At 41.2% G+C, this 27211-nt stretch overlaps 1 long non-coding RNA gene across 1 annotated transcript in view; it reads left to right on the top strand.

The window, feature by feature from the left end:
* The first annotated feature begins 7294 nt into the window (after positions 1-7294).
* The window catches only part of LOC121925087, a 32199-nt gene continuing 12282 nt past the window's right edge, over positions 7295-27211 (top strand). The window contains exon 1 of the long non-coding RNA XR_006102797.1: positions 7295-7386. This is a non-coding gene — a long non-coding RNA (uncharacterized LOC121925087). The remainder of the gene's footprint in view (positions 7387-27211) is intronic.

The raw sequence follows: 27211 nt of genomic DNA, 5'->3' as shown, positions 1-27211 counted from the left end.
GTGGGGGAGAAAAAAAACAGTTTCCAGACAGTCATGTGTGTGTGTTTGTGCAAGATTGTTTTTATCTTTTGCCTTTTTAATTGTTTGAAATGTTTTAAGATCTATCAATAGCTTAACTGCATTTTACGTAACTTTTGGCATGTTTTTACTTCTGTCTTTGTATGCATTTTTATCTAGATTTGTTTTAATTAATGGAAGCAACCCCAAATTTCAGATCTGGGGAAAATGTGGGATAATAATTATAACAGAAGCAGCAGCAGCAACAACAAGAAGAATATCTACTGCTGTCTTGGTGTAGGGCAGGAAAACAACCTGAACAACACTTGCCATGCTACTTTAACGATACAACCCCTTTCTGCTTCAGACAAACTCAAAGAGCTCATCATTGAGTAAATTACATAGGAATGAGGAAAAAAATTCTAGGCGAGATTGTTTGCAGTTCTGTGCATTTTACTCAAAACAAAGTAACAGCACAGGGGGGAAAGCATGTCAATAAAACAATCCCCCAGAATTGTTTTTGCACATCTTCTGTACTCAAGAGAAACAACAACAATGAAACACAGTGCAGTACATACATCCAGTTTATGCATGTCTGCTCAGAAAATGGAATGGGTTATCTACTCCTATGTAAACTATTCATGCTTTCCTTAACATGGGCAGCAAATTCCATCTCCACATTCACAGGAGAACATGAGTGCAAATTATGGGTGGATTCATCACCAACCTTGTTTAGAAACACACTGTCCTCTTCCAGCAACATTGTTTCCAGAAAGAAAGTCAAATGGCTAGGATCATGAATGCATTTTTATAACTAAAAAGTTATAACATAAAAGGAATGAAATTTTCACTCGTTACATTACTGCTGCAATATTATTTAATTATACTTTTGTTATTGGCAAAATAACAAATAAGTAGCTCCAGCTAACTAGTTACTTTGAAGCTTTTAAAATTATTCTTTTAATTTTATTGATTTGAATGTATAAATGTGTAACTATATTCAAAAATAACATCAGTAAATCAGTGAAACAAAAAACACAGTATTTTGTCAATTTGATGTTGTCTTGTCAGGCTCAGTAATTCTAATATTTTATTGTTAAAGATTTATTTCCAACTCTAAGTAAAAGTGCCTTGAGTACTGCAAACTGAATTGGAAAAAAAGGCAATCGTTACCTGTGTTTAGAGTCTCCAAAGCACCCCAGCTGTTACTTAAAAAGCAAAGGAGAAAAAGAAGAAACAGGGTATGTACATGATGGATTAATAAGAGTTTGAAAACTAAGAGTGTGAAAGAATAATTGCAGCTTGGAAAGTTTTAAGCTTAGTGAAGTTCAGATAAGATTAACTTTATGATGCATAGCTGTACAAAAATATCAGGCCTTCAGCTTTGCCACTATTTGAATCTTTATTGATCTGCTCTATGCCTTTCCAATTTTTGAGACTGTAGGTTATTCCATTCCTGATTGCACACAAATAAATCCCTTGCTGCATTAGCCGTTTAACTGGCCTTGGTGAGATAAGGCAAACTTCACTTTGTTTACTTCCTGTGCAATAACTACTATGTGCACAGCTTCTTTACTCAGAATCCTCTACTGCAGTCCCTTTCCAAAACTGACCTTTAATCTCAGCCAAGATCCATTAGTGCCAGCTTAATGTCATTATATGCTGCTGACTTGCTTTATACCCATGCTGCCAAAAGGGCAGAAGAATTATTACATAACCATCCATTCTGACCCCCATTCAAGCCTTTGAACAGAACAAGAATGGGAAGGATAGAACCACAACTTCTAAGGAACCTGCAGCTGAAACTATATCTCCTACTTGTCAAAATGGCTCTCAGCTACAGTCTAGCACAGATATAATAACACTGATTTCAGTTGGTTTAATACTCCCTCTTCACTCCCCAGTGAGTTCACATAACCTGACTGGCCATCAATCTTGTTGTGATCATAACAGTTCATAAATCAATAAACAGTCAGTTCTCCATAGCCACAGATTTCCCCCATGGATTCAAGCATCCATGGCTTGCAAATATTTTAAAATTAGATAAATTCCAAAAACCAAATCTTGATTTTGCCATTTTATATAAGGGGCACTATTTTACTCTGCCATTGTATTTAATGGGATTTGAGCATCCACAGATTTTTTTTTATCCATAGGGGGTTCTGGAACCAAACTCCAGAAGATACCAAGGGTCCACTGTACACCATAAAGTGTTCATCTGTTATGCTATCCACAGATTTCCCATACTGACCACAGACCTGGGGCATTATCTAATGGGAACAAAATGATGATTACAATAAAGGTTTAAATCCAATCCTTCAACAACTTTAGGTATTTCTTGAAACAAACACTACATATTTCTAATTTGATAAAGCACTTTAATGAACAAATTCTGAGCAGATTTGATATTTAGACTTAAACTGACACAAATGTTTTCATGCAGGTTAGGTAACCTTGTTTTCCCCCAGAACATTTCTGTTTCAGATTCATTTTGCATTTATTATGAACTTGATATGAAGCAAATTTTAAATATTGGAGGTCAAATGTCTGTTTCACTCAAATTATAGGCAAAGTCATCAACCGCAGCCTACATAATGCTGGTTAAATCTCCTAGCATAAAATAAGATGCAGTTGCTTACACAAGTTTATCCCTTCACATGAGGGTAAAGACCTTAATCTTATCTGGATAGTGTGGCAAACCATTTCTGAATAAGTTTGCACTCCCTGAAGGACCTGCTGTATACAACAGGGGCTTACTCATAAACAGGATTATTATTTTGAGCTGCAGTACTCAACATAGTTGTCTTACCTCATAAGTAAACATGCACATGATTGGCCTATTAATGTTTTTCCTTCTGATAGATTCCAGAGCAAGAGATTACCTGACTCATCAATAAAAGAACTTCCTAATGTGGCATCCTTCATGTGCTTCATCATGAGATGTGCAGCATCACCTTGAGGTGTGCAAATACTGTGTGTGTATGTGCCTTTATGGTGACTCCAAGAATTTCATAGGGTTTTCTTAAGAAAGGAATACTGAAAAGTGGTTTTGCCATTGCCTTCCTCTGAAATATGTCCCACAGCACTGGTATTCATTGGTGGTCTCCCATCCAAGTACTAATCAAGGCTGATCCTGCTTAACTTGCAGGATCTGGTACTTTTATGGCCTGGCACTTAATTCATGGGAAGTGCCACAAAGGGCATCAAGGAACAAACTTCTTGGGGGATGCTTACCTCCCAATCATTTTCCTTGTTACCATATATCTGCAGATCCTCTGTTGAAGTCAAAGGACAAAGTAATTGATGAACATTTCATTGAAACAGAAAAGCCAACAGTTATAGAACCCAACCAATTTAGCAGTATGTTAATTAACATTTTAGGTAGTTACAAATGAGTTATGAAACACAACCGTTTTGTGAGGATTTTAAAGTGATTTTTAAAAATGTTTTTGACCTGCCCTTAAATATCCTCATTCTTGGTTTTTGTAATAAGTAAAAGTACATTAATAAGGAGACTGTAGAGAAATCTTTGCATCAGTTGGCAACCCACAAAGAAGAGACAGAATTGTAGACTTAAAGGTATGAAATCCCCAGCTATGAATCCAGGCAGCATGCCATACACAAGCTTAGACTTGGCTTCAGATTGGGTATGGAGCTGACCTCTCTTAATGAACAACAGACTCTGAGGTCAAACCCATTAACCGATAAGCTTTTAATTAAAAAGGTGGATGTGGTTTTAAGATCACTGCCAGAAGTCAGACAAAACACTTTCTTTCATTTTTATTTGTTTACCATAGAGCCGGTGTACATAGTACAGGATGCAGAAGCCTGGGTTCAAAGTCCATATCAGCCAAGAGTTCACTGGGTAGCCTTGGCTAAAGCATTACCTGTAACTGGAAAAAACAGTGACATTGCCATGGTATACATGTCTACTCAGAAAGAAGTAAGTTCCACTAGGGGCCAAACTAGATGGTAAATTTACCATTTTGTTGTTGTTGTCCCTAAGTGGTGAAAGACATCTACCATACTGCCTACTTTTATTTATCTTGCATTTAGTGTGCTCTGTTTTGTAATTTACCACTTACAAAAATTTACCACAAAGTTAATTTGCAGGTCTGATTACTAAGGCATACTTCTCTGAGGAAATCCTATTTGAAGAGAGACAATAGATTAATGGTAGGGAATGCACATTCCCCTTAACAATTAGTTTGGCCCTAGTTCAGGGTTGGGAATTGTGTATCCCTCCAAATGTTGTTGGTCTGTAACTCCTAGCAGTCCTAGGCAGCATAGACAATGGTGAAGAATGCAATTGCCATTCAACAACATGTTGTTGTTGCTTTTTAAACATAATTTCCAGATGGAACAATTCAACATACTTTTTTTTGGAGGAGGTGCTCCCTAAAGTGATAAGACTTCCATTTACAATAGCACATGATTTCCCTGAACTGTCTGATTTGCATTTATCGTGTTTTAGTTGTGATTGGTCATTAGAAGATAAACACAAGCTTAATTTGAAAGTCTCATTGCTAAGGCATGTGTCTCTTGGGAAATTCATAAGGAATATGCATTCCCTTTAATGTCCATTTTGATTATCAGTTTTTTTAAAAAAATATTTTATTGTTTACAAAAGGTAAAATTCAATTACATCACCATTCTAGTTTAAAAACATGAGCTAAAATACAGATTTATAGAGCTGAGGTCTCATTCAAAACTCCAAACCAAAATCTCCTGTGGTGCTGTGGTAGAACATGAGCATGAGAATTGGAGTTAACATGATCTATAAGAGGTAACCACTTTTCCTTGAACTGGTTGCAATTCCTTGCCTCAGAGGTTCTCCTGGCATCATCTGCAAACTTCTCCATTAACCATCCTTCCCAGAACTTCGTCCACCATTGATCCATGGACAGATGACCTGTTTTCCAGTTTCTGGCAATGATTAATCTAGCTATAGCAACTGAAAAGGATATAATTTCTTTATGATGGAGAAATTTATTGTCAAATTGAAATATTGACAAGAGAAGCAATTCCAGGGTGGGTTGAAACTTTTGCTTAGTGATGTCTGACATCAATTGAACAATCTGTATCCAGAATTGTTGGCAATTGGGCACTCCAACCACATGTGTAGGTATGTACCTCCTGCCCCACAACCCCTCCAGCACAAAGAAGATGTCTTCCTTGTCATTCGTGCTAGCTGGACAGGGGTCAGGTACCATCTGTATACCACTTTCAATGTGTTTTCCCATAGGGCAAATGACTTAGACTTATAAGGAGGACATGACCATATATCATGCCATTCTGCAACTGAAATAACTGACTGTATATCCAACTCCCACCCTGTGGGCAGACTTTGGGGCCAGAATTATGGATTTTTATATGACCTCAGCACCCTGTTGAGGGGAAGCAATGAAGAGCTTCTACCACCACCATCTTCCCACCCAGGCATTCAAAAAGGTCAGCAGCTGTGTTGTGGCAGAGAGAGTATAGGGGGTTAGTTCTTCTTTTATGTGCTTCTGGGACTGACCAAGCTCTCACATTTTGCCTCTCTGTCCAGAGAAGGGGATGATTCCTGTTCTGATAAGAGTGAAAGTACAGTCCTTACATTGTCCTGTGGATAAGATAACCCAAGTTTTTGACCAATTTTTAAAAACTTATACATTTTTATCTCCTCACTTCCTTTTTTGTGTCATCACTGTCTCACAAGAGCCTTATTGCATGAAAAAAGAAAGAAGAAATGGATCCAGAGAGTAGAGGCTTTCCTCTTGCCTCTCTGCATGCCGCTGAAGCACTTCTGTTCTCTTCCTGAGGGAGCTGGTCATAAAAGTGTGCCTTTTTTCATGTGGGAAAAATCTGTTTGGCAAAAGGCATCCTCTTACAACTGTCTCCCTTGGGAGGGAGAATGCATGTGGAAGAGCGAGGAGAAAGCTGATTCTCTCTCGCTCTGTTTTGGCTTTCTTTTTTCATGTGATAAGGCAGATGTGTATTGGAGGACATAAACACAACACTCTTTGGATTACATGCCTTCTGGGTTGGTGTGAAATGTATGGCTGGGTATATCCTAATTTTCAAGGTACTGAAGGTGTTCCAGTATAACTTCCTTTCCAGGTTTGTGTTTTGTGCTTCAAACAGGCAGGAAAGAAAGGTGTGAGCATATCTTTAGGAAGCTGTTAGTGGTCCCCTAAACAGCCACAGCTTAAACTGGAAAGCCTGATGAGTGAGGGATTTGGGAGGCCTTTGCAACATCATCACCTTTAATTGTTTTGGTTTGTCTAATGTGTTATGAGTCATCATTCAATGTCTTTTCAGATGCAGATCTGCCTCACACCTGCTGCCTTGCTGCTCTCACAATAAAGAGCTGATTCAGCTTCACACCTGCCAGCTTTACTTTAACAGACTCTGCTGCTTTTCATCATATTGGCATTTTTGTAACACTAATTAAAAATAAATATACATATTTCCAGCCTATTGCCATTTTTTCCTGACAAAACAATGGTTCAATATTTGAGGAAAAGTAAAAGTTAGTGTGTATTTGTGTGCACTCACATGAACACACAACATATTTATTACCATTCTAAATCTAGCTCTTCATAAGTCATATAGGGTGAGAGTTACTACTTTCATGACTAGACCCAATAGTACTTAAGATGGTTGTAACCATAAGTTCCATTCATTTCAATGTGTCTAGGTATTACTAACCTAGATGGAATTTGACCTGTATTTTACAGTGGTACCTCGGGATACGAAATACCCAGGTTACGAAATTTTCGGGATACGAAAAAATCCCATAGGAAATCATTGTTCCGGGTTACAAATGTTTTTTCGGGATACGAAGAAAATTTTTGGTGCTTTTTTCGGCTTTTTCGCACGAAACGCGGCTTTTCCCCATTAGCGCCTATGGCAATTCGGCTTACGAAGGCTTTTCGGGTTACGAAAGCGGCCGCGGAACGAATTAATTTCGTAACCCGAGGCACCACTGTATTTCAGATGTGGGAAACATGTAGTTCCTCCATATTTTGCTTTGCATCTTCCAGCAATCCTCAGCATTGGCTATGCTGCTGAGGGCAATTGGGAGTTGCAGTCCAATAATATCTGGAGGGCTGCATAATTTCCATCTCTGTTACAAGTTCTTGAAAAACATTTTAATGGTAACAATTCAATGCCTAAATGCTCTGTTAGCTTTTTTCCTTGTTTGCCATTGGCCCTGTTCCCACTATAAAAAGAATCTGATTGCTGAGCAAATGAAATGACCCTTGTTCCCATTTGAAACCGATTCTTGTCACAATGTGATTGAATCTGTCATGATGAAGCGAAGCAAAGGCAAAAGAACAGGTTTTTCCAGACACCAGCTAAAAAGAGGTTCGTTTGAAAAAATGCGATTCCAAAGCTTGTCAAGTAAGTGGGAATGAAAGATTGGAATCGCAGCATTCTGGAGGGGAGGGACTAATGGCAGAAGGGTGTTTACCATTCCTCCCCATTGTTTTGGAGATGTCATCTCCCCCCATGCTATTTTGTCGTTATTGGTGTGATGTTTGGTTCCTTTTTAAAATGAATAAATAAAACTAAGCGATGAAGTGACAGAATGGTTTAGCAACTACTTGCAAAGGTGCTAAACCACTCTGTCCCTTAAGCGCTTAATTGTATTTACAAAAAGAAAAAAAAGAAAAGAAAAAGAAAAAGAAAACATGCCCTGTCCTCCTTCTCACAAGCTTCCCTGGGTCCTGGTGCCCTCCATTTCCATCATCCTCTTCTCCCTTCCCGGCCTGGCAATGTCCCTTCCGCAGCCCCAAGCTCCCTTCCCAGCCTTGTCTCTGTCTCATCCTCCTCCTCTTCTCCGCTCTCCCCACCTTGCCTTGCTCCATTGCCATCCTCCTTGTCACACTCTCTCAGCCTCACACTCTCTCAGCCTCCAACCCTCCCCTCCAATTTCCAAGCTGGACTTACACCAGATGATTGACAGGGGAGTTTAAAGCGGTGCTGCCAGTGGGAACCACAATCGCCTCAAAAAAACCCCAATCACAGGGAAAAAAAACTCTTTCATAATGGGAACTAGGGGTCTTTTGAAATTGCTTTCCAAACTGGGGCAGCAGGAGTGAATCATGAAGCGATTCATCCTGCCAGTGGTAATGACCCATTAACTTTAAAAACCTTGCTTAAATGTATGGCTTGAAGCACAGATGAGAAATTAAAGAGATAACTTAAATCAAGGAGAACTTTCATTGTAGCTAGAAGATTTGCTCACCAAACATGAGAATACTTCCAGAAGTAGGATGTAAGTGGTTATAAGCTCCTAGTTACTTGTTTAATTCTTCTGTTTAATTCCTTGGTTCTTTTAAATATTTTTTTCTAGATGCTCCATTAACCCGTTCCTGTCTCCAACAAGAAAATTTCACTTCTTTTTGTGATATAATTGTAACTTTAAAAAGTAACTTTTATGTTTATGGAGTGTGTGGCCTCATTAAATAGTGGGTCAAATGCTGTCTTATGCTGCAGTTTTTGTGCTTTCATATGGGTGTTGACACAAATGAAGTGGACTGGAAATATATATGTTTCATGCCATAGGCTTGTACCATTCATATATTATTTTTCTTAAAGTTAGTATTTGAGTAACTTTTGAAAATGGTGAATATATATGTTTAGTTAAAAAACTGCAACCATAACACTAAATAACAGGGTTGTGGTTGGAATAAGTATGTGCAATTATTATTATTTTATACAAAGAAACTTTCTCAAGCTTTGAATATTTCACCAGACCGGAACTTTAAGGGTACTAAAAATATCCAACAAGCTGTTAGAATTAAAAGCTAGCAATTTGTCTATCACGTTGTGAGATTCTTCTTCACATGTTAAGTTTCCTCATATGAATGCAGAGCAATGGAATGGGAAATTATGGGCAAGGCAGCCTTTCATTGCATGTGAGACAAGAGGAGCAGTGCCTTTATGTCTACACTGATGACTCTATGTGACACCAAGAAAGGTAGCTTAGAGTTGTGCTGCACAACCCATTAAAGGTGTCAACCCCATGTGCGGCTGGCTGATGTGAAAAGAAAACAGAAGGAAGAAGAAAAGGAAAATTCCATGCTGGGGATAATTAGGAAGAGAATCCGCTAGATGCCAGTTTTGTAATGTTTTTATATAACTTAACCACACCTTATCCCACTTGGGACTTTATCACATGGGGACCTATATACTTTCAATCCGAATATGGTTCTTGCCCTGGCCCTGCTGAACTGGCAAGCCCCAGGAGGAAGGCGGTGATGATGGAGGAAAGGAGGGGTGAGAGAGAGGGAGCGGAGGGGGAAATGAGAACAAAGGACCATGGGAATTGAAGTGTGCCTATAATGAAGGCAATCTTATGGTGCATTCCATACCAGGCCAAATCAAATTCACTGCATGTTTGGAGGGGAATAGAATTTATAAATTTGCTGTTTCCCTGAATTTACCTAACCCTGGAATGTGTTTGGAATACCTTCCAATTGTGTTTGGTGTCTTGTGATATTCTTTTGTGCCAAAACTTGAAACCCCATGATTGCCTCTGCATTGCTTCCACATCAACCCTGGGATAAACTTCCAATTTTGCTTGTATGATAAAGTCCATAGATTGTTGTTTACTCTTTTAGTCATGGTCACACACTGAGAAGGATAACACAGACCTGGAAAAGGTAAAGAAAAAATATAAGCAAAATGATCAGTGATCTGGAACATTCTCGCTATGGGTTGATAACATTTCAGGTGTTTTAAATTCGAGGAAAGCCAAACAAAGGGAGAAGGGCATAATAGTGGTATGTGAAATTATGCATGGCTTTGCAAATTTCTGCATAGTTTTGTGTGGCTTGGGAGAAGGTGTTGTTGTTGTTGTTGGTGGTGGTGGTAGTGGTTTTTGCCTTTTTCTCTTGCTAGGACCCAGAATAATTCAATTCAGGTGAATTTCTGGAGGATCAAGATAAAAAGAAATCCTTCTTCACCCACTGTACTGTATAGTCAAACTATTTAATTTGCTATCATTATGTAGCTGGGCAGCTTTGAAGTGGGTTTAGATATATCCATGGAAGGTGTATCATGGTTTCTAGTTATGATAGACATGTATTACCTCCAGTACCAGGGAGACTATACTTCTTCTGAGTCCAGTTGTGATGGAACATTATTAGTTGTTCTTGGGCTCATTTCCTGCTTGTGAAGCTTCTGTACTAATCTTGATTGTCTCTGTGTGAACAGAACTTTTGATTTAAAGAGATCTTTAGTCTGGTTCAGTAGGGTTTGTTTTCTAGGTTCTTATGATCACTAGGAAATTTTACCATGAGCACCTGGATTATGGAATTATAGAATGTGCTTCTGGAATCCTCATTGCAGTATTTTTGGTGTTCATTTAAGCCAAAGTGATTTTACTAGATAGTTTTAGCTGAGCAGTGTTTCAGCTCTGGCTTTACATGACAGAAAAATGTGAGCTTTTCAGGACTTTTTTTTAAAAATCAGATTCTTCAACAAAAACGTCTCCTATGACCAGCTTGGTGTAGAGTCCTAGAAGACTCAGAGGTCTGCCCCTTTAATTATATTTCAGGGGTTAAACCATAAAGGTAAAAGGTAAAACGATAAAGTTAAAACCATATATGTATATAAATTGCTCATGGTCCACCCAATTGTCTTTGTAATTTTATCGTGTATTTAAATGTTTTATCATATAAATGCTTTTATTTTCTGTGCATTAAGTTTGAATCTACTGGGAGAATAGAGACATGCAGTTTTTAAAAAGAAAAATGCACATACAAATAAAAGCAATCTACACTTTATCATCTAGTAACATTTTTGTCATAATCAAGCATCCTTAGGAAACTGGTCACCGATGCTTAGTGGTTGTTACAAGCCTATCTTAGCTCATCTACCATTTCAGTTTTCAGAGTACAGGTAGCAGACAAAATAACATTACGTATATATTACATCTCTGTGGAATTAAACGTTATTGAAGGGTTTTAAAATTTATAATACTGTACTTGTTGTTGGTTCATTGCTGCTTCCAGTATTCTTTCTTGAGTCAAAAATACAATACAAAGCAAGACAACCAGACATGTTACCTTTAGGCAACAATATAAAGAAGCTTCTTCCATAGTATGACCTACTTACTATGGACGCAAATTGCTTAAATATGATTAATCCATAAAAAGAGGATCTGTACTCAAGTTTTTGAGGCATTAAAACTTTGTGTGTGTGTGCGCGCACACATACATTTTAGAAGACATGGAGTTTTCTCTGAAGGAGCAGCACTGTCCTATAATAAATAAACAGCCCTTTTCTTCAGAATTGTGTTCCTTCTCTTTCCTTTGGAAAAGTACTTATCAGAAAAGGGTAGTGGGTCACAGCTGGTCATCATGTTGCATATCTCTTCTATTAAAGTGGCTGTAAAGGAGGTGTTCTGCTCTGTGATTGGCTAAAATCAAGTGTGTAGTATGAGTGATCTGTAGGCTGCACCTCTAGGCAATCTACCAAGAGAAGGGGGATTATGGCGGGTTATAGACCGCCATGAAAGTACGGAGTCAGTCTGTACTAGGGTTAGGAAGGTGCGGTGCTTCCGCACCCCCCTAACCCTAGTACGGACTGAGTCCATACAAAATGGCGGCTCCCCTTCCACATGGGGGCCGCCATGACGACATCATGACCGCGCCACCTCTATACGGGGCGGCGCGGACATGACGTCGTCGGTCCGCACCAGGGCGCTTAGTGCGCCCTTTGCGCGGACCAGGAAGGAGCTCCGTTTCAGAGCTCCTTCCTGGTTTGCGGCGCCACTTTGCGTCGCTGGGCGCAGCCTTCAGACGGCTGTGCCCAGCGAAGCAAGGGAGAAAGGGGCCAAGCGGCCCCTTTCTCCTCCTCCCCGCCACCATGGGGTGTCCTTGGGGCTTGAAGCCCCAAGGACACCCCTTTTCAGGCTGCGGGGAAGGGGCCTTTTGCTGCTTCCCCGCAGCCTGGAAAGCGGCGGATCGGGGCCTCGGAGGCTGCCGGTCTGGCAGCTGAGGCCCCGATACACCGGGGAAAGGGGCGGGTGCAGCCCGCCCCAAACAGGTGGTCTGTAACCCGCCTATGTTTCACAAAGAATCAAAGAACTGTTAGGGCCATCTAGTTCAACCTCCTGCTACATAGGAATAGCTAAATTTTTTGAGAGACAAACATTCAACCTCTGCTTAAAGACCTCCAAAGGAGAGTCCACCACACTCCAAGGCAGACTACTCCATGGGTTCCAGCCTTCATATTGTATGGATGAGATTATCTAGGGACGCAGGTAGTAGTTTTCCACACCCTCAGTACTCAAAGAGGCTTTCTACAGTTAAAACAAACATAGCTAAAAACTCACAACAAACAAACATTACAAATGTAATTACACTATCAAAAATTAAAACCTGTTAAAAACACAAAGCATTTAATGGAAAATAGAAAACATAAAATCTAGTACATTACATGACCCTTTCCCCTTAAGCAACCAGTCTTACAACAGTGGCCACCCCCCCCCCCAAACCCAACAACCTTACCTCCAGAAAATTATTAAGGATGGGGAGCTCCAGAGCCTTGGAGCAGTTACTGAGAAGGCTCTCTTCCATGTTTGCACCAGATTGTACCCCAAGTGAGCATGCCTCTGCTTGGTTAGATTGTTTATAGAGTGTTCTACCAGGCCTACACAATGTTTTTTGTTTTCTCTTCCCACAGTTCACTTGTATATCAAGTGATATAAAATTGTGAAGACAATGCTTCACTCTTCTCCATTCTCGTGTGCCTATAAATCCAAACCAGATTCAGAACATTGGATATCTTTTTCAAAGTTTGGTTTAGAACTTGGAATAATTTCACCATGGGCTAACACTGGGGCTACCAGTCAACAACAGTGATGTCCATTAAACCTTGATTCAGATATAGGGAAAGTAAGTATGTTCAGGATGATTTTACATACCTTCATTTTTCTAGCTGGCTTTCTTAATACAATGTGCCTGTGTCACACACGGGCGTGACTTACGTGGCTTTTAGCATACATTGAAAACCATGCCAGAAAAAGGCTTGGTGCACCCTGGATCAGGTATTGGTGCACATGCCGCGCCACACCACAACGAGCACCGTTCTTTTTAATGGGGCTTGAGCATACATGAAATTCCCTTTAGGCATCAGTGGGAGGGGTCTGGAATGGATCCCCCACATAAGGGAAGGACCCACTGTATAAGCCTGCAGCAATATTTTTCTTAGTCCAAGGGAAGAGAGGCTGAAGATCCCCAAAGACTGTGCAATAGTTAGGAACTGTTCTATTACAATGTCCTAATGCGATGCACAGACTTAATCCATATGCCTGCAAGAAAGGATCAAGGCATGAAGTGACCTTGCCTAAAGTCATATAAGAAGTGGATATGACTGAGATTAGGAATAATCACACTTTTCTTGACTGTTACTCTTAATCACATTATCATCTTTTCCTATGAGAGTATTTCTCTCATCAGCCAAGTCTATGCAGACATCAAAAAAATTTATCAACAAAATAGCAAAGGATCGCTCTGTGTGTATGTGTGTGTGTGGAGTGGATACTGGCTTTTGTGTCATGAAGATAATCTACTTCATTATAAAGACAGATGGGACTCCTGGTATTTCCGTGACTGTAAGGTGCTCTGACAATGACATATTGAGGAGCATCCTGCAGCCATTCCATGCCAAAATTATTTGCTACCAGAATTTCTGGTGACAGTTTAATGCATACTAGGAAACCTCTAGAGATGAAAGAGTCTCTTGTGAAAGACTGGATATGTGACAAGTGGATAGCTTCATCCCTTGTGAAATACAGTTTCACACCAATCATTTGAATACAGTAGCTTGTGAGTGCTGTGTCTGGCAGGCAAGGATCTCATCAGCAGCAAAAAAAATAGCTGTTTGGCTCAGGATGACTGGATATTCTATTAATACCATGAAATGACACAAATCTGAATTTTCACTTTCTTTCCCCTAATGGATTGGGAAAGCAGTAACTATATATATATATCTCAGACCAGGTATATATATATATATATATATATATATATATATATAGTGGCTACTGAAAGAGTGTGGCATCTGAACTAGACTGTGAGACTCAACAACAACAACAACAACAAAAATAAATAAACAAATAAAGCCATTTCACCTGTAGTGATACTACTTTCTTCCTGGAAATGTATTTAAGGCTTTGTAATGCACTTTTCTGATGAAAAAGGGCCCAGAACATCTTACGTGAGCTGTTACATGAGTAAAAGACAAGATAGACTCTGCCAATAGGTGCCCATATGCTCTAAAAGATGCAACACACAAGGAAAAAGGAATGAAATAAGAAGAGAAAAACAAGCAAAGTCAGCATTTGCAAAGTTCTTATAGAATGAAAGGTTTTCACAAGAAAATAAAAATAAAAATAAGGATTAGAATAAGGGGACAAAAGAAGGAATGTATTTACAGAAAAATTGTATATGCTAATTTCTAGATATAGGCACAAATTCAGAAACAATTACTATAATATAAATAGTAATTGTTTCTAAATTAATACCATAGTGGGGAAGATGATGGCATGTATACCTTACTCAATGTCCTATCCAGTGGTGTTGATGAATAGGTTCAAGGCCCCTATGCCTTTAAATCAGACTAAGATTGGACACCCTTTCTAACAGAGTTGTGGTTCTCAATCTTGCCTCCACCACATGTTTTGGGCATTAGATCCTAGAATCCTTGAAAACCAAAATACCTGGAAGAGCAATATTTGAGAACTACTGAAACATAAGAGATCTTCAAACAGAGGACAGTCCTCTGTAAAAGGAGGAAATGGCAATCCTAGTTCAAGAAGACAAAGGATCATGTGGAGCTGGTTTCTTAGCAATGCCATTGGTATGTCTCTGCTGGCCATGGCTTCTTCAGCTTATGTCTGAGAGAATGGCAGCTGATACATAACAGTAGAGGAAGAATGTGTTCAGTGGTGTCATTCATTTGCTTCAGATGGGTTTGGCTGTGTTAAAATTGTTTAAAAATGTGGGATTTTAAAAGAGGATCCAGGAGAAGGGGACGAGGAAGATACCAGAGCAGACAAGAATAACAGAGAGAGGAGAGGGTCAGAGGAGTGGGAAGGACTGGATTTCCCAGAGTTGTGGGGGACAGCTGGGACACAGATGCCCTAAACATCCCATCATTCTGTATACTGCTCCTGAGGAGCTGGAATAAAAACAGGTCAGGAATGGAGTTGGGATGGCAACATTATCAGCTCCTGGGATTCCGCTAGGGAAGCATTAACCCCTAGGTGAAATGAGATTGGCAGGACACATTTATGATTACACACTTGGGCAAAAAAGTAAAACTGGTTGTTAGTTCTTCTGAATGATTCCATTGGCTAGATTGTTCCCTGTGTGTCCCTCAATGAAATAAGTGCACATGTATATTGCATAATACAGTATTGTTTCGAAAGCTTGCACTGATTTTTGTGCCCTTTTTGGTTGGCCTAAGAAAGCTATTACCACAATATGGACTTTGGATTTAAAAAGAAAATCTCTTAAAAGGGAGAAATCACCCTGTGAAAGAAAATATTTATTGCTATGCATTGCATGATCAGTGGAGTTTGTCTTGAATCTATTTGCTAGCACTGCAGGACTGCAAAATAGATTTCTTTCCTCTGTGGCTACTAATTGGATTTAGATAAGCAGATTTAGAGATGACCATTAGAATTTGTAGGGGAAATGCATCAGACAGTATATTTTAACTTACTATTCTGGAAAAAAAAGACTTATTACAGCAATGTTTAATCCCAATAGCAGTTCTAGACTTGTCCTCTTTATAGCTTTGCATCTGGAAGGTGGGCAAACTGTCCCTTATGTCCATTTGGTGTGGGTATGATCAATTTGGTTTATTTTTCCCTTGGGACCCTTCCTTCACTTGTGGTGGCTAATCAATAATTTAATCAACTTTTCCTTCACCTTACTGTCATTTATGTACCAAGAACATTATGGGACAATCAATTTTCAAGGCTGGTTCCAGTTTATCCCAGCTGAAAAGGTCTCAAGATTCCTATAGCCATATTTAAGACAGAATCAGGATATAAATATATGGCCATTTCAGGATGTGTTGATGTAAACATCCATCAGTGAGAAGTTGTGCAATTACACTAGCATAGACTAAAATCATTTTTTACAAATTTGACTAAAATAGGCTTTCCTGGGGTACACAATATAGTAATCCAGTTTGGATGTTCATATAAGAAACAGCACCATGTTGAAGATTTGATACTATTAAGACTTCTGTGCCCAATCTGCTGCTGTTTCTTACATGAACATCCAAACAATATTACTACATTGTGTACCCCAGAAAAGCACACAACACCCAGAGATGAGCCACAACAGATTTTGGCTTGAGCTACTGTTCCCTGCTGCCTACTTCTACTACCCCTTTACCTAGAGGAGTTTTTCTTAAAAAAAAATCTGCCTTGGAGTCTAGGGATGGTATAACAAGTGGCCTATGGAGACTGAAGACCAATGTCCACTGACAGTGAATTCAGTTTTCAAAAAATGGGGAGAAACAGATCTTCTCCTCTGCCTGCTGCCCCATTTTGTCCCTCTGCATCAGATAGGGTAGCAAGTGGCAGAAAGATCCAAACATTCACCCTGTTAGGGGTTAAAGCCAGCAAACTGAGAAATGCTTAGATGTGTGTGTGACCATGAGCATCCAGCACCAGAAGGACAAGGCTAATTAGCCACAGCTGATGCTCATAGGCACAAGGTCACTCTGCTTGACTACGTGCAGCAAAGCCTGGATGATGAAACATGTGTCTGCATGGACAGGAGGACACTTTACAATGTGACACAAGAAGTGACTGAGTTTGGGAGACCACATGGTCTGGAGTGTATATAAACTCAAGGGTTTCCAGTAATTGCTTGTGGGTTTGAGAAGGAATTGGTATTCATTTGATCTGTATAGTAGCATTGGTGATTTGTGGTTAGCACTCTGTAAATAAAGATAGCACTTTCGAGAGCCTGGCTTCTCTGGTCGTTTATTCAGCTGGAGCCGGAGCAGCAGCGATTGCTGGAGAGTTCCCGAGATTCCTGCAATTCCTTCACTTCTGGAAGACATCCAGTGCCTGTCGTCTTCACTGAGGACTATGAACCACGTTTCTGCAAATTTGTCAACTACTCTACTATATTCCAGAATAAAATAATAAATAAATAAAAATTTTATTTCTATACCGCCCTTCTATGCAATCAGGGCGGTGTACAACATCTTAAAACATTATAAAACATTCATCAATATACATACATTAAGGTTAAAATGCAGCAACATCAAAAACAGTCAAAACCAACTTGCCACTGTTGGCTTAGGGGGGGAAGAGCTAATTGGGGCAAGTGTCAGGGAATGCAGACCTGAACAGGAAGGTTTTAAGCCCCTTTTTAAACTGGGCCAGGGAGGTGGCCGAGCGGAGCTCACTGGGCAGAGAATTCCAGAGAGTCGGGGCCGAGATGGTAAAGGCTCTCCTAGATGTGGAGGCTAGCCTGGCCCCTGGGACCCTCAATAACTGCTGCCCAGATGTCCTGAGAGTGCGGGGCAGATTGTATGGGGAGAGGCGGTCCTCAAGGTATCCTGGACCCAAGCCATTTAGGGCTTTATAGGTTATAACCAGCACCTTGTATTGCGCCCGGAAGTGGATGGGCAGAATTGGTTTATAAGCCCAGCAGTTTTTCTGCCAATAGTTATTGGGCTCAGCAGTTATTGACACACCCTCCCACTCCTCTTTGAAGGGTTTCAAGAATTTGAAAGGGACACATTTATTTCTGGGGCAGACAGCTTTGTGCCCCTATTCCTTTCTGGGAGCCGTAGGAGCAGGGCTCCACAGTTAGTAGGTGCCCATTGATTACAATTGCCCCCCCCCCCACCGCTGAAACTCTCCCTCCTGGTTCTGAACAGCTTATACTCAACTATAAGTTGAGGACAGGTTTTGGGGGCCAAAATGATGGATTTTGATACGGCCCATGGATAAGTTGAGAGTAAGACTTGGGTTCATGTAACAAAAAATCTAAAGGATGAAGCCAAGGAAAACAATGCCAAAGAACTTACAAAATTGCAGATGGCATTAACTGTTTGTGTTCACACTAAAGGATGGCTGGATGAGAGAACAGAGAAAGGTTAGTGCTTCCAAGACAGACTATACTCTTGCATTTCAGTAGGGGATGCTTTCTATTTTTATGAGAGTTAAGGTACAGTACTTACATTGACCCATGGATAAGTCAACTCAGATTTTTGGGTCAATTTTTTGACTAAAATTTCTAGACTTATACATGAGTATATTACTTCCATGCCTTGCTTACCTCATGGTCTCTCTCTCTCTCTCTCTCTCTCTCTCTCTCTCTCTCTCTGTGTGTGTGTGTGTATGTGTGTGTGTGTGGTGTGCCTTCAGGTCATTCCCATTGTATGGTGACCCTAAGGCGAGCCTCTTGTGGGGTTTTCTTGCAAGTTTTGTCCAAAAGAAGTTTTCCATGCCCTACATCCCCTTTTCTCCTGCTTTCTTCTACTTGACTGGTATAATTATTCTGAGGTAAAGTGAATCAACAGGCTTCTTCTCTATGACTTGGTACCCTTTGCATTACATACGTAGAAAAATGAGATGTCTGAAAGAAACTCTTGTATTTATTTATTCAAATGGCAAGGAAACGCTACTGTATCTTTAAAAAAACACAGTCTAAATCTTAGACAGCAGTCTAAATCTTATCCTGCATTGACACAGTTGATATGTCTTTCTTTCCCCAGCCTTCTTCTTGCAGCCGATGGTGCTTCCAAAAACCATCATCGGAGTGCTTCCATTTTCTGCAGCATATCCTCCAATTCTCCCAGTTTGTGAACAACCCTTCAGTTAATTCTCTGTCATCCTATTTTTTCAACTGCTGTCAAAACATTTTATTTTCTCACACTTTCCTCCTTTGTCCTCTGCTTACTTGCTGCAAACTGAGTTCAAAGTGAAAAAGTAATTTGCATTCAACTCAGCAGAGATGAGTGGAGAGGCCAGAGTCTTGCACTTCCAGTAGTTTAAGGCAAAAGCAAACTGCAGCAGCCCCTTCTAGCTTTGAAACAGAATATGCTGTGCTGTATTGCAAATTGTTTCTTGAGATAAGCAAAAGAAATAAAGACAACTTGTAAACAGCAGGAGAAGGGGAGAGCTCTGCCTGTTATGAGAAGCCTTCAGTGAGATGATTGTTATAGCACTCCAGGAACTGTGCATCAGGTACTCTTTCAATCTCTTTCACAGGAACACAGATTCCACCCTGGTTTGGTTTCCCACCCTCCACTGTTCAGTTCTGATTTTTGTTTGTTTTTGAGATTTGTATAATCCTTACAGTAGTTTTGTGTGTTCTTCCATATTAATAACTTTTGCTGCCTATCTGCACTGCTTTGATCATGCTTTGATGTTGCTTGGCCACATGTGTCTAGTTTTCATCTGTGAAATGTTAGAGGGTTGCTTCCAGAACAGTTTGAGGTGGTGCACCATGAGGCTGTTTTGCGAAAGAGGCAATTGCCTCCTTGTACTTCTGTGGATTTCAGATTTCAACTCTAGCACTTGATCATGCCCATAATTATGCTATATAGGAAAGACCTAGTAGCTCACATATAGTTTTAGCTATTTTGAATTAAAATGATTAAAATCAAATTACCTTCCCCATGTCCAATCTCTGGCCTATACTGTTCAACTACCAGATTGCTGTTAATGTTTGTGCTTTGCTGCTGCAGATGTTCATATCTGTTCTCGTGGAGGCATTAGACTTTTGGACACAGGGACAGCCCTACTACGAGCCTTAAGGGATTGCTTCAGGTAGTGAGGCAACGAGGGTCACAAATTTACCACTCTCATCCTGTCCTGGTGGGGTCCTTGGATCAAGGAACATCCTGTTTCAGATTCTCTATCTGAAGAAGAGAAATATGAGGCAGAGGCAACAGCAGCCCCAAACTACTGCCAGAAAATGGCTCTTCTCTGTAGAATTGACTACTTTCGGAGGGGCCTTAAAGCCAGGCTCTTTGGGAGAAGTAATAAATAAAATTGGCCGTATTGCAGCACAGGTGATTTTTTAAGTTATCCCTGCCAATTAGAGCTTAAGCAGCCAGCCTTATATAGCTGACCACTGGCAAGGGTGAAAGGGCTGCAGCTGTCATTGTCTTTGTCATCTCCTATTTCTTTGCAGAGAGACTGTGCCATCCTCCTCTTCCTTGGACAGGTGATGGAGGCAGTGCTTCTTGGGTGGCTGGAGGGCAGGGAGCCATGTGGTTTCCCTTTTCAGGCTGATGACTGGTGCTGGCACATCATCCTGCTCCTTCTCCTATAGGAGTGATGGTGTGTGTGTAAGTAAGTAAGGAGCATGTTGTGGGGGCAGGAGAGTCTGGTTTGCATCTGTTTGGATGGGAGAGGCCCTTTTTGGTGGGTCTGATCCAAGCCACTGTTTGGAGGAGGAAAGAGAGGATAGGAAACTTGGCAGATGTGGTGGAAGGGCATGACAGAAGAAGGGGGAAAAAGTAGAATCATAGAGCTGGAAGAGACCACAAGGGCCAACCCCCTGCCATGCAGGAAATCCTGATCAAAGCATCCTCGACAGATGGCCATCCAGCCTCCATTTGAAGACCTCCAAGGAGGGAGACTCCACTACACTCCGAGGAAGTGTGTTCCACTGTCGAACAGCCCTTACTGTCAGGAAGTTCCTCCTAATGTTGAGGTGGAATCTCTTTTCCTGCAGCTTGCATCCATTGCTCCAGGTTCTAGTCTCTGAAGCAGCAGAAAACAAGCTTGCTCCCTCCTCAATATGACATCCCTTCAAATATTTAAACAGGGCTATCATATCACCTCTTAACCTTCTTTTCTCCAGGCTAAACATACCCAGCTCCCTAAGGCGTTCCTCAAAGCAATGGTTTCCAGACCCTTCACCATTTTAGTCGCCCTCCTTTGGACAGGCTCCAGTTTCTCAATGTCCTTTTTGAATTGTGGCATCCAGAACTGGACACAATATTCCAGGTGGGGCCTGACCAGAGCAGAATATACTGGCACTATTACTTCCCTTGATCTAAACACTATACTTCTATTGATGCAGCCTAAAATCGCATTGGCCTTGTTAGCTGCCGCATCGCACTGTTGACTCATGTTCAACTTGTGGTCTACTTGGACTCCTAGATCCCTTTCACATGTTGTCTCCTTAAGCCAGGTGTCCCTCATCCTATATCTGTGCATTTCATTTTTTCACCCTAAGTGCAATACCTTACATTTCTCCCTGTTGAAGTTCATTTTGTTAGCTGTGACCCAGCTTTCTAGTCTGTTCAGGTCATTTTGAATTTTGATCCTGTCCTCTGGAGTATTAGCTATTTCTCCTAATTTGGTGTCATCTGCAAATTTGATAAGTATTCCACCAATTTTTTCCTCCAAGTCATTGATAAAGATGTTGAACAGTACTGGGCCCAGGACAGAGCCCTGTGGGACACCACTGGTCACTTCTCTCCAGGGTGAAAAGGTGCCATTGTTGAGCACCCTTTGGGTTTGTCCGGTCAACCAATTACAAATCCACGTAACAGTTGCCTTGTCTAGCCCACATTTTACAAGCTTGTTTGCAAGAATGTCATGGGGAACTTTGTCAAAGGCCTTACTGAAATCAAGATATATAATATCCACAGCATTCCCTTCATCTAACAAGGTGGTAACTCAAAGAATGAGGTAAAATTTGTCTGGCATGACTTCTTTCTCTGAAACCTGTGTTGACTTTGTGTGATTATGGCATTGCTTTCTAGATGTTCACAGACTCTCTTTTTAATGATCTGTTCTAGAATCTTTCCTGGTATTGATGTCAGACTAACTGGACGATAATTGTTTGGATCCTCTTTCTTCCCCTTTTTGAAGATAGGGACAACGTTTGCCCTCCTCCAGTCTGCTGGGACTTCTGTTCTCCAGGAGTTTTCAAAGGTTATTGCCAATGGTTCTGATATTACATTTGCCAGTTCTTTTAATATCCTTGGATGTAGTTCATCTGGTCCTGGAGACTTAAATTCATTTAGGTTAAACAGGTATTCCTGTACTATCTCTTTACTTATTCTGTGCTGAAATTCCCCTATTCTGTCCTCTGCTCCATTATCCTCAGGTTGAGCACCCTTTGCCTTTTCTGAGAAGACTGAGGCAAAGAAAGTGTTGACTAATTCTGCCTTTTCTTTGTCTTCTGTTAGCATTTTGCCATCTTCTCCGCGCAGTGGCCCTACCATTTCCTTCTTCTTCCTTTTGCTGTGGACATATCCATAAAAGCCCTTTTTGTTGTTCTTAACCTCTCTAGCAAGCCTGAGTTCATTCTGTGCTTTAGCTTTTCTGACCTTATCTCAATACATGCTAGCTATTTGTTTGAATTCCTCTTTGGTGATTTCCCCATTTTTCCATTTCTTATACATGTTCCGTTTAAAATTTAGCTGAGTTGAAAGTTCTTGCGACACCTCCTTTCTCACTGGAACTGTTTTAATTTGTGCCTTCATTATCTCCGTTTTGAGAAACTCCCATCCATCTTGAACTCCCTTCTCTTTTAGTATTCCTGACCTTGGGATCACCCACAGTATTTCTCTTAAGTTTACTGAAATCTCCGCCCTGGTGGTATAGGCAGCGGGCAGAGTCCCCTGGGCCACTCCTGCCCAGATGGAAAAGGGCGATAGCGGCGTCCTCTTCGGGGGGAGCCGGCGGGCCGGCTTTTGTAGGGGCCGCTCCCACCGGCCCCGCCCCCTGGAGAAACGCGGCGGCGGAGAAAGTTCCCTGGGCCGCTACTGCCCAGGTGGAAAGGGCGACGGCAGCGTCCTCTTCGGGGGGGAGCCGGTGGGCCGGCTTTAGTAGGGGCCGCTCCCACCGGCCCCGCCCCCCTGGAGAAACGCCGCGGCGGCGGCGATGAAAGTTCCCTGGGCCGCTCCTGCCCAGGTGGAAAGGGCGACGGCAGCGTCCTCTATGTTGTGGGTTTTTTTGGTGCTGTTTCCAGGGCTTTACAAAGTGTTCCATGTAAAAGTTTGCTATCACAGGGCTTAGAGGGCTTCCCATTGCTACCCCATCTCTCTGTTCATAGAATCCATTGTCCCACTGGAAATAGCTTGTGGTGAGGCAATGTTCGAACAGGGCTGTGATGTCTTCTGGAAAAATCTGTTGGATGAGTGTCATGGTGTCCATTATGGGGACTTGGTGAACAGGGAGACCACATCAAAGCTGATTAAAATGTCTCCAGGTTTTAGTTCAAGGTTCTTGATTTTTCCTATGAAGTGAGCCGAGTCCTTGATGTATTGGGGGGGGGGGGGTCTGCCCTGTATGGGTTTGTAACTGTGTGGCCAGAAATTTGGCCAAGTCATATGTGGGGGAACCAATAGCACTCACTGTGGGTTGGAGTGGAATGGAATTCTTGTGGATCTTGGGAAGTCCATAGAGTCTTGGTGGGCGAGCCTCAGATTTGCAGCACAACACTTTTGTGGTTGGGGTTGGTGTTGGTGACTTGAGGACTTTTGATCAAGGTGTTCGTTTTTTTTGATGATTTTGCTGGTTGGGTTTTGTTTCAGCTTTTTGTATATTGTACGATTCAGACGTTCCTTGATTTTTGTTTTGTTTGTTCTGTATCCATGATTACTGTGGCATTGCCTTTGTTGCTGGTGAGAATGATGATTTCGCATCTGAACTGAGGTCCTTGATGGCTTTTCTTCCTTTTTTGTTATGTTGCTGGGAGGTGGTTTTGCCTTGTGCAGATATCCTTGCTGTTTCCCCTCTTATTTCTTCTGCTTCCTCCTTTGGGAGATGGTGGAGTGCGGATTCCACCTGGGCAATGTGTCTTCAACAGGGATTCTGGTGGCATCATGGCCCTTGTGGGTCCATGGATGAATTATTGCCTTCACATATAGTGTCCTATTCAATGGCAGAAGTAAACATTGGATTAGCTGTATGTCTGGTCAATCCTTGGGCCAGTGGGAATGATGGACTGAACTGTAGACCTTGTCCCTCAGACAGCAAAATCAGATGCCCTTTTGAAGGTTATGACACATTTACACCAATCTTTCAGAAGTAATGTGAAATAACATAATTACAACTCAGCTGGTTTCAGACTGAGGGGTATTGTGTAGCAGATCAAGGGGAAATTCCATAAAAGGAAACACGGAGGGGGAGTCCACCTTAAGACTAACATTTTTGAATTTAGCATTAAAACTCTTGTGGGTATTGATCCATTTCTTTAGATAAATGTATAGTGATATTAAAGCCTTAGATTATTAGCATATTATAAGCACCTAGTTTTAAGCCATCTTATTCATGTTGCACAACTGATGTTTGTTTCTTCCATTTTTTGTCCTGATCAGCCATGTGGACTGAAAGGGCCCTCTCACTTTAACCTTGCCAAAATCTGGACCGGCTGGATGAGGAAACACTGACCAGCACACCTAATCCTAGAAAACAGGAGTCAGCCCAGAAGTATCCTTGGTAAGCCCAAACCTTTTCAATAATGTCCTCATACATTTTGAATAAGAATATATTGAACATATTTATCTTTGTAAGGGGAGGTATCATTGACTTCCCACTGTACTCTCAGCTACCCATCAAATCTTGTCTTTTTTGAGAGAAACCACCTTGGCTGGCCAGGTACAGGGGCATTCAAATCCAAATGTCAGTAGCTGACAGCAAGCCTAAAATAGAAAGATGGAGTAGGAAGAATTCCAGGCTTTGGCTGCTGGGTTTCATTAAGCTCTGTCACGCTACCTGCAAAAAGATTTCTATGTACTCACCTCATGTTTCATTCTGTGATAACCTGATGGTGGTGATTGTGAGGACATTCGAAACCCTTTAAAAACACATCCAAAGTCTTTTTAAAAAGTCTTTTCAGAAGATTTAACCATGCATTGTTACGTAAACCTAGCAAAGGTGTTTTTTCAAGCCAAGATAGATGTTAGCAGAATGTCCTCAAGTATTTCTCATAAATCACTGGAAAGAAAGCTCAATTATTCTTGGGAAAAGAAAGTATTTACATGTTAAAGAAAAAAAGGCAATGTTTTGCCCTCACACAACTGGGTTTTTTAACAGCTTTTCTTTCTTTTTTTCCACTTTTTTTTTGCTAAACCGCCTTTCTTCATTAGTAGTGCCAGATTATTCTTTCAGAATGTGTTTTCTGGTAATTGTCCACTTTAACACTTAGGGCCTTAATGGACAGTACGTAGTGGGAGGCTCTTTATGCCCTTCTCAGATCTGGGAGTATGACTGAGAAAACATAGCATTGACAATTGTGTTGCCACTATGTTTTTTTTCCCCTTTCAAGTGCCAATTGTTAAGACAAAGTGCTGCTGGCTCACGATCAATTTTCCAAATTATTCTGTGGAAGTACAAACTTCTGTCCTTCATATTGTCATGTGGAGGTAGCTATGCATTTTCCATCGGTTTGTCTGCCTGGTGTGCCTTTCATGGTTCCGACACCAGCAAGCTCAGAAGAAGATTTTTCGATGCCGGGATTGCTATGAGATGAGAGGTTGATGATATCAGCTGACAAGCTGAACCCCAATATTTTTGCTCCCTGGGTGAAGATGAAGATGGTACCCTTTCCTCTTACACTGAAAAGACATAAGATGAACAGTATTTAATCTTTAACTGCTATAATTGTGTCCTCCACAATATTTGAAGCACCAGGTCATTAAGTGGGCATTATCGAGTTCTGTCCCACGACAGAGGAACAGAGTGCACTGTTGATAAAGGACTAGAAACTGAATTTTTCTTCTTGGCGATTTCCTAAAAGAATATTCTATGAAGGGTTGTATTATCTTAACATTTAACTGTTATTGCGGAAAAAGGAGACATTTGCTATAGATTTAAATAGAGAGAGGAAGAGAAGACAGAACTTGCCCCCCCAAGTTTGCAGATTATGCTTTTTCATACCCTGACTGCATTTCCCGGGCCGGCCATTTCCTCTTATGGCCCTGAAAGAGGGCGTGTTATTATACAGTAATACATGGCTGTCATAAAAAAATCTAGACAAATTATGAAATTATCAAACACTTCGCCACCTCAGGCTTTCTTGGACCTCTCTCTCACCGTACCGTTCCCCTCTCTCTGCCCTTGGCCCCTGTGCCTGCTTGTAAATCTACCACTTGACCCGCATGTTTGCGTGAAATTTATACTCTCTTTTGGCGTGCCTATCCCCCCTCCCCTCTTTCTCCCTTTCTTTTTCTCCCGCTTCCCGCTTTGCGGTTCCGCGCCTCCTTCTTCTGCCGAGGGTTGTCGTTGCGCTTGGGTCTTTGGGACCCCCTACTGTGCTACCCTTCTAGGCATTGCCGCCCCGCCCCCCGACTGCCCTTTAATTGCTTTTCCTTTTTCTGCTCCCATTGTTTCTTCCCCGGTCGTTCCCCTGTCCCTTTTGTTTTCCGCCGTGCTGCCTCTCTCTTCTTCCTGCGTTTGATGGACCGGGTCCCCAACGTGTGCCCTTGGTGTCAGACCTTCTGGGCTCTATCTGGGGAACACCCTAAGAGTACAAAAAAAACCTTCATCCTGTTAAATGCTCAATTTTGTAGTTCACAAGGAGAATAATTCCGCCCCCGCATAATGATGCAACCATGTCTGAAGAACAACACTACATCTGCTTTTCCTACATTTGCTATAGCGCTTATGTTTGTTAAAACAATTTAGTAAAAAACACCAACACAAAATTCTTAATATTATGAACGCACTCAAATCTTCCACTTAGAGAGTGCATGCTGGATCCAACTCATGTTGGTGCACTGTTGTGTTGTTGTTGTGTGTTGTTGTTGGCCCTTCAGTCATTTCTGACTTATGGCAACCCCAAGGCTAACTTATCACAGGGTTTTCTGCGGTTGGGAATGTGTGACTCACCCAAGATCACCAGAGGGTTCCATGGCTCATGGGGAATTGAACACTGATCTCCCGTTCGTCCAGTGTTCAACCTTTTGGGATAATTCAATGGATTTCACTGTTAGGCTGGATTAACCACAGAGCACAATACTGATAAATTACACCAGCACTCTTAAGTAAGGGTATAGGGAGTGTGGTCCTCCTAATGTAAATTTATGTCTCTTTTACAAGCCACTGTGGGAGCTTAATATAACCTGTTCAGTTGCAAATGGGGAGTGTGGTTCTGATACATCTCTGGACATAAATCCAAATCTTATTCTTTGCCACTTTAATGTGCATGAGTATCACAAACTGAGCGTGTAGAGATTAGGTTTGCTATATTTATTTGCATGT

This window comes from Sceloporus undulatus, chromosome 3 (assembly GCF_019175285.1).
Source record: "Sceloporus undulatus isolate JIND9_A2432 ecotype Alabama chromosome 3, SceUnd_v1.1, whole genome shotgun sequence".
Lineage (NCBI taxonomy): Eukaryota > Metazoa > Chordata > Lepidosauria > Squamata > Phrynosomatidae > Sceloporus > Sceloporus undulatus.
The sequence above is the reverse complement of the archived record's forward strand: the minus strand, read 5'-3'. Positions and strand labels throughout refer to the sequence as shown.